Source organism: Oryctolagus cuniculus, chromosome X, assembly GCF_051225735.1.
Source record: "Oryctolagus cuniculus isolate XC-2025 breed Fujian yellow rabbit chromosome X, ASM5122573v1, whole genome shotgun sequence".
Classification (NCBI taxonomy): Eukaryota; Metazoa; Chordata; class Mammalia; order Lagomorpha; family Leporidae; genus Oryctolagus; species Oryctolagus cuniculus.
The window spans coordinates 98,099,234-98,105,233 of NC_142888.1; the positions used below are offsets into that span (position 1 = coordinate 98,099,234).

Genomic DNA, 6,000 nt, shown 5'->3' on the forward strand with positions numbered 1-6,000 from the left:
TACATACAAGGCCAGCATTGTTGTATAGTGAGTAAAGCTGAGGTTTATGACACTGGCATCTGTTCCAGCTGCCCCACTTCCAGTCCAGCTCCCTGCAAATGCAGCTGGGAAAGCAGTGGAAAATGACCCAAGTATTTAGGCCCTTGCTATACATGTGGGAGACCTTAAAGAAGCTCCTGGCTCCTGGCTTCAAACTTGCCCAGCATTGGCCATTGCGCTGTTTTTGGAATGAACCAGTGGATGGAGCATTCTCTCTCTCTCTCTCACTGCCTCTCCCTCTCTCTCTGTAACTCGGACTTTCAAATAAATATTTTTAGAAAAGAGAATAGTATATACAATTATATATAATATATAGTAATAATGATAAAAGCAACTATGTTACTGGTCAATGTATTTACTATACGATACTTTTAATCATAATTTTATAATGTACTCCTACTTATAAAGAAAGTTTACTGCAAAACAATCTGTTATTTGGGTAGCAGCTTCATGCATCTCAGGCTTACCACATCTTTTAGCACATTATTTTTCTCTTGCACTTGATTTAATCTTACAATGTTTTATTCATCAAGGAGCAATAATCTATACCATACAAGATTACTTAAAAAAGTTCTTAGAAAAAGTAATTTTAATTTAATTCAAAAGAATTTTTGAATCCGTGCATAGTTTTTTTCATAGCACACTTCTTCCAGGAACATTTTGATGACACCTCATAGATGGATTTTAATATTTTTTGCACCAAAATCAACTTATCTTTTAATTTCATTTTCCATGAAGTATTTGAAATATATATATGCTATTTACCACATAGCCTAGATAGGCTATACCATTAAGGTTTGTGCAAATATACTCTATGATGTTTGCACAATGACAACATTGCCTAATAACATGTTTCTCAGAATATTACCACATTGTTCAGTGGTGTATGCCTACAATTAGAATACACAGAACTAGGAATATGAAAGAGTCAGGAAGCTTTAAAAAATCCTGTAACTACCACAGTAAGTGGGAATCTCCTTCCCACTTTGCTCAGATAAGTGCAGTGAGAGCAATGGAGATACTGCTTGTTCTGATGGCAGCGAGAGCTGCTGCCGGAAACAGCCGAAGTTTCAACTAGCATTGACAGGTGTGGGCATTTGGCCTAGCAGTTAAAGTGACAGATAAGGTGCCTGCATCATACATCAGGGTACTTGGGTTTGATACCTGCCTGCAGCTCCTAAGTATAGCTTCCTACTTATACAGATGCTGTGAGGCAGTGGTGATGACTCAAGTAATTGGGGTTCCGTCTACCCAGATGGGAGACCTGGACTGAATTCCCAGCTCCTGGCTTTTGCCTAGCCCTGTCCTGGACATTGTGGGCATTTAGGGGGTGAATTAGTAGATGGGAGCTCTGTCTCTCAAATAAATATATTTTAAAAATTAGAAAAAAGAATAACATTATCAGAAGCATCTGGGAAAGCTGAACAACAGATAGATGGTAAGGAATTGGGCATTATAGGTGTAGTGTTAAGAGCTAGAGTTCTGCCTGAACTTGAAATTCTGATTCTAAAACTTAGCTGCATGACTTTGGGCAAATAGCTTTACCTTCTGATCTTTGACATATCTGTAAAACAGAAATGATAATAGTAGCTACCCTCAGGGTTATCAAGAGAACTACTAAATGTGTATAGTAATGTTTGAAAGATTCCTGGAAGAGTATCTGGCAGAGACTAAGTGCTAGAAATAGAGAGATTTTACACTGATGCTGATGAAGATTGCGATCCAAGGCTTTGTGTTTGCATCAGACTATTCCATAGATCTATGAGTGACCCTAATAATATGTCTGTATGATTATATTTCTTCAACTATAGAGTTTATTTTAATATAATGTCCGTAGAAATTCCTTTAAAATAACCATTTTTTATTTCTGTATTTTGTTTCTGGTGTAAAACAATCTGTTATTTGAGTAGCTGCCTCATACATCTCATGCTTACCACATCTCTTGATCGCATCGTTTTCCCTTACGCTTGATTTAATCTTACAAAGTTTTGTTTATCATAGTCCTAGGAGCAATAATCTATACCATATAAGAGTACTTCAAAAAGTTCATAGGAAAAGTGATTTTAATTTAATTCAAAAGAATTTTTAAATCTGTGCAGTTTTTTTTCATAATACACATTTTCCAGGAACTTTTTAATGACTCTCAAATGGATTTCAATATTTTTTACACATTTTTCTGCATATAATATTTCTTTTTAAAATATTTATTTAACTGAAAGGCAGAGTTACAGAGAGGCAGAGGCAGAGAAAGAGAGAGAGGTCTTCCATCCGATAGTTCACTCCACAGATGACCGCAACAGCTGGAGCTGTGCCGATCCGAAGCCAGGAGCCAGGAGCTTCTTGTGGGTCTCCCATGCAGGTGCAAGGGCCCAAAGACTTGGGAAATCTTCTACTGCTTCCCAGGCCGCAGCAGAGAGCTGGATCGGAAGTGAAGCAGCCAAGACTCGAACTGGCACCCATATGGGATGCTGGCACTGCAGGTGGAGGCTTTACCCAGTATGCCACAGCATAGCCACTTGTACATACTATTTCTACTGTTAGATTATTATTGCTCTAGGCATAATGCACAATTATCCTAGGACTTTTCTTTTCAGCTCTTATATGTTCTCTTTACCTGTTTCATGGATTTCATATTTTTCTTTAAGAAGTCCCCTAATGGGGTGGACATTTAGTGGCTAAGATAACCAACTCCCGCATTGGAGTACCTGGGTTCAGTACTTGACTCTGGCTTTTGGTTCCATCTTGCTATTAATGCAAACCTTGGGAGGCAGTGGTGATGACTCCAGCAATTTGATTCCTGCCATACATGTGAGAGATTTGGATTGAGTCTTTAGCTCCTGGCTTCAGTTCACCCCAGCCCTAGCAATTTTGGGAATTTGGAGAGCGCTCTCTCTCTCTCTCTCTCTCTCTCTCTCCCTCTCATCCTCTCCCCTCCCCTTCTCTGCCTCTCTCCCTTTCTCCCTTCCCCCTTCCCTCTCATAAGTAAGTAAATAATAAGTTTCCTAAGAAAAGATGCATTAGAGATAAATTCCTTGATAATTTATTTATCTTTTTTTGAACTTTTATTTTTTTAATTTTTTAATTTTTTTTTTAATTTTTTTAACTTTTATTTAATGAATATAAATTTCCAAAGTACGACTTATGGATTACAATGGCTTCCCCCCCATACCGTCTCTCCCACCCACAACCCTCCCCTTTCCCACTCCCTCTCCCCTTCCATTCACATCAAGATTCATTTTCGATTCTCTTTATATACAGAAGATCAGTTTAGCATACATTAAGTAAAGATTTCAACAGTTAATTCCCACACAGAAACATAAAGTGAAAAATACTGTTTGAGTACTAGTTATAACATTAAATCTCAATGTACAGCACACTAAGGACAAAGATCCTACATGAGGAGTAAGTGCACAGTGACTCCTGTTGTTGACTTAACAACTTGACACTCTTGTTTATGGCATCAGTAATCACCCTAGGCTCTTGTCATGAGCTGCCAAGGCTATGGAAGCCCCCTGAGTTCACCGACTCTCATCATATTTAGACAAGGCCATGGTCAAAGTGGAAGTTCTCTCCTCCCTTCAGAGAAAGGTACCTCCTTCTTTGATGACCCGTTCTTTCCACTGGGATCTCACTCGTGGAGATCTTTCATTTAGTTTTTTTTTTTTTTTCCTCAGAGTGTCTTGGCTTTCCATGCCTGAAATACTCTCATGGGCTTTTCAGCCAGATCCGAATGCCTTTAGGGCTGATTCTGAGGCTGTTTAGGACATCTGCCATTCTATGGGTCTGCTGTGTATCTCACTTCCCATGTTGGATCATTCTCTCCTTTTTTTATTCTATCAGCTAGTATTTGAAGACACTAGTCTTGTTTATGTGATCCCTTTGGTTCTTAGTCCTATCATTATGAACAATTGTGAACAGAAATTGATCACTTGGACTAGTGAGATGGCATTGGTACATGCCACCTTGATGGGATTGAATTGGAATCGCCTGGTATGTTTCTAACTCTACCGTTTGAGTTAAGTCAGCTTGAGCATGTCCCGAATTTCGCATCTCTTCCCTCTCTTATTCCCACTCTTATATTTAACAGGGATCACTTTTCAGTTAAGTTTCAGCACTTAAGAATAATTGTGTATTGATTACAGTATTCAACCAAAAGTATTAAGTAGAAAATACTGTTTGAGTACTAGCTATAGCATTAAATCTCAATGTACAGCACACTAAGGACAGAGATCCTACATGAGGAGTAAGTGCACAGTGACTCCTGTTGTTGACTTAACAAATTGACAAAAACCATTTGATTATCTCAAAAAAGCATTTAATTAAATATAACAACATTTAATGATGTAAACCTTAAGCAAATTTTGTATAGAAGAAACATTCTTCAACACAATCTAGGTAATATATGACAAACCTACAGCCACCAACATATTGAATGGGGGAAAAGTTGGAAGCATTTCCACTAAAGTCCAGAACTAGACAAAGATGTCCAGTTTCACAATTGCTATTTAATGTAGTTCTAGAAGTTTTAACCAGAGCCATTAGACAAGAAAAAGAAATCAAAGGGATACAAATTGGAAAGGTAGAAGTCAAATTATCCTTGTTTGCAGATGACATGATTCTCTCTCTCTCTCTCTCTCTATATATATATATATATAGGAACCAAAAGACTTCATAAGAGATTTTTGGAACTCAAAAGAGAATTTGTTAAATTTGCAGGATACGGGGCTGGCACTGTGGCATAGTGGGTAAAGCTACTGCCCGCAATGCTGGCATCCCATATGGGTGCCAGTTCAAGTCCTGACTGCTCCACTTCCAATCCAGCTCCCTGCTAATGTGCCTGGGAAAGCAGTGGAAGACAGCCCAAGGCCTTGGACCCCTGGACACACGTGGCAGACCTGGAAGAAGCTCCAAGCTCCTGGCTGTGGATTGGCCCAGTTCTGGCTGCTGCAACCATTTGGGGGATGAACCAGTGGACGGAAGATCTCTCTTTCTCTTTCTCTGACTTTGCCTCTGCCTGTAACTCTGCCAATCAAATAATAAGTAAATAAATAAATGAATAAATAAATCTTTTAAAAAGTTGCAGGATATAAAATCAACACACAAAAACCAATAGCCTTGAATACAGAGAGAATGCCATGACTGAGAAAGAACTTGTAAGATCAGTCAAATTCCCAATAGCTACAAAAATATTTAAATACCTTGGAATAAATTTAACCAATAAGTTGAAAGATCTCTACAATGAAGAGTACAAAACATTAAAAAAAAGAAATAGAAGAAGACACAAAAAAATGGAAAAATTTTCAAGGTTAGTGGATTGGAAGAATTAATGTCATCAAAATATTCATACTACCAAAAGCAATTTACAGATTTAATGGGAGCCTAATCAAAATACCAACAACATTCTTATCAGATATAGAAAAAAATAGTAAAATTCATATGGAAACACAATAGACCCCAAATAGCTAAAGCAATCCTAAACAATGAAGTAAAATGCAGAGGCCTCACAATACCAGATTTCAAGGCATACTACAGGGCAGTTATAATCAAAAGAGCCTGGTCCTGGCATAAAAATAGAGGACTTGAACAGGAATTTTTCAAATGATGAGATTCAAATGACCAACAGACATGAAAAAATGCTCAGGATCACAAGCCATCAGAGAAATGCAAATGAAACTACAATGTGGTTTTACCTCAGCCCAGTTAGAATGGCTATCATGCAGAAATAAAAAAAAAACAATAAATGCTGGTGAGGATATGGGGAAAAAAGCAGCCTAATCCACTGTTTGTAGGAATGCATACTATTACAGCTACTGTGGAACACAGTATGGAGATTCCTGAGAAATCTGAGAATAGATTTACCATATGACCCAGTCATTCCACTCCTGGGAATTTACCCAAATGAAATAAAATCAGGATATGAAAGAGTGATCTGTACCCCTATGTTTATTGCAGCACAATTCA

General features: G+C 37.9%; 1 long non-coding RNA gene across 6 annotated transcripts in view; it reads left to right on the forward strand.

Moving 5' to 3' along the window:
- LOC149119710 (uncharacterized) overlaps positions 1–5,095 on the forward strand; it is a 100,780-nt gene extending 95,685 nt beyond the window's left edge. For 5 of the 6 annotated variants that reach the window (XR_016228260.1, XR_016228261.1, XR_016228263.1 and 2 more), the window contains one exon: positions 4,756–5,095. This is a non-coding gene — a long non-coding RNA (uncharacterized LOC149119710). The remainder of the gene's footprint in view (positions 1–4,755) is intronic. The other variant, XR_016228264.1, reaches the window with a different exon arrangement.
- The last annotated feature ends 905 nt before the right edge of the window (positions 5,096–6,000 follow it).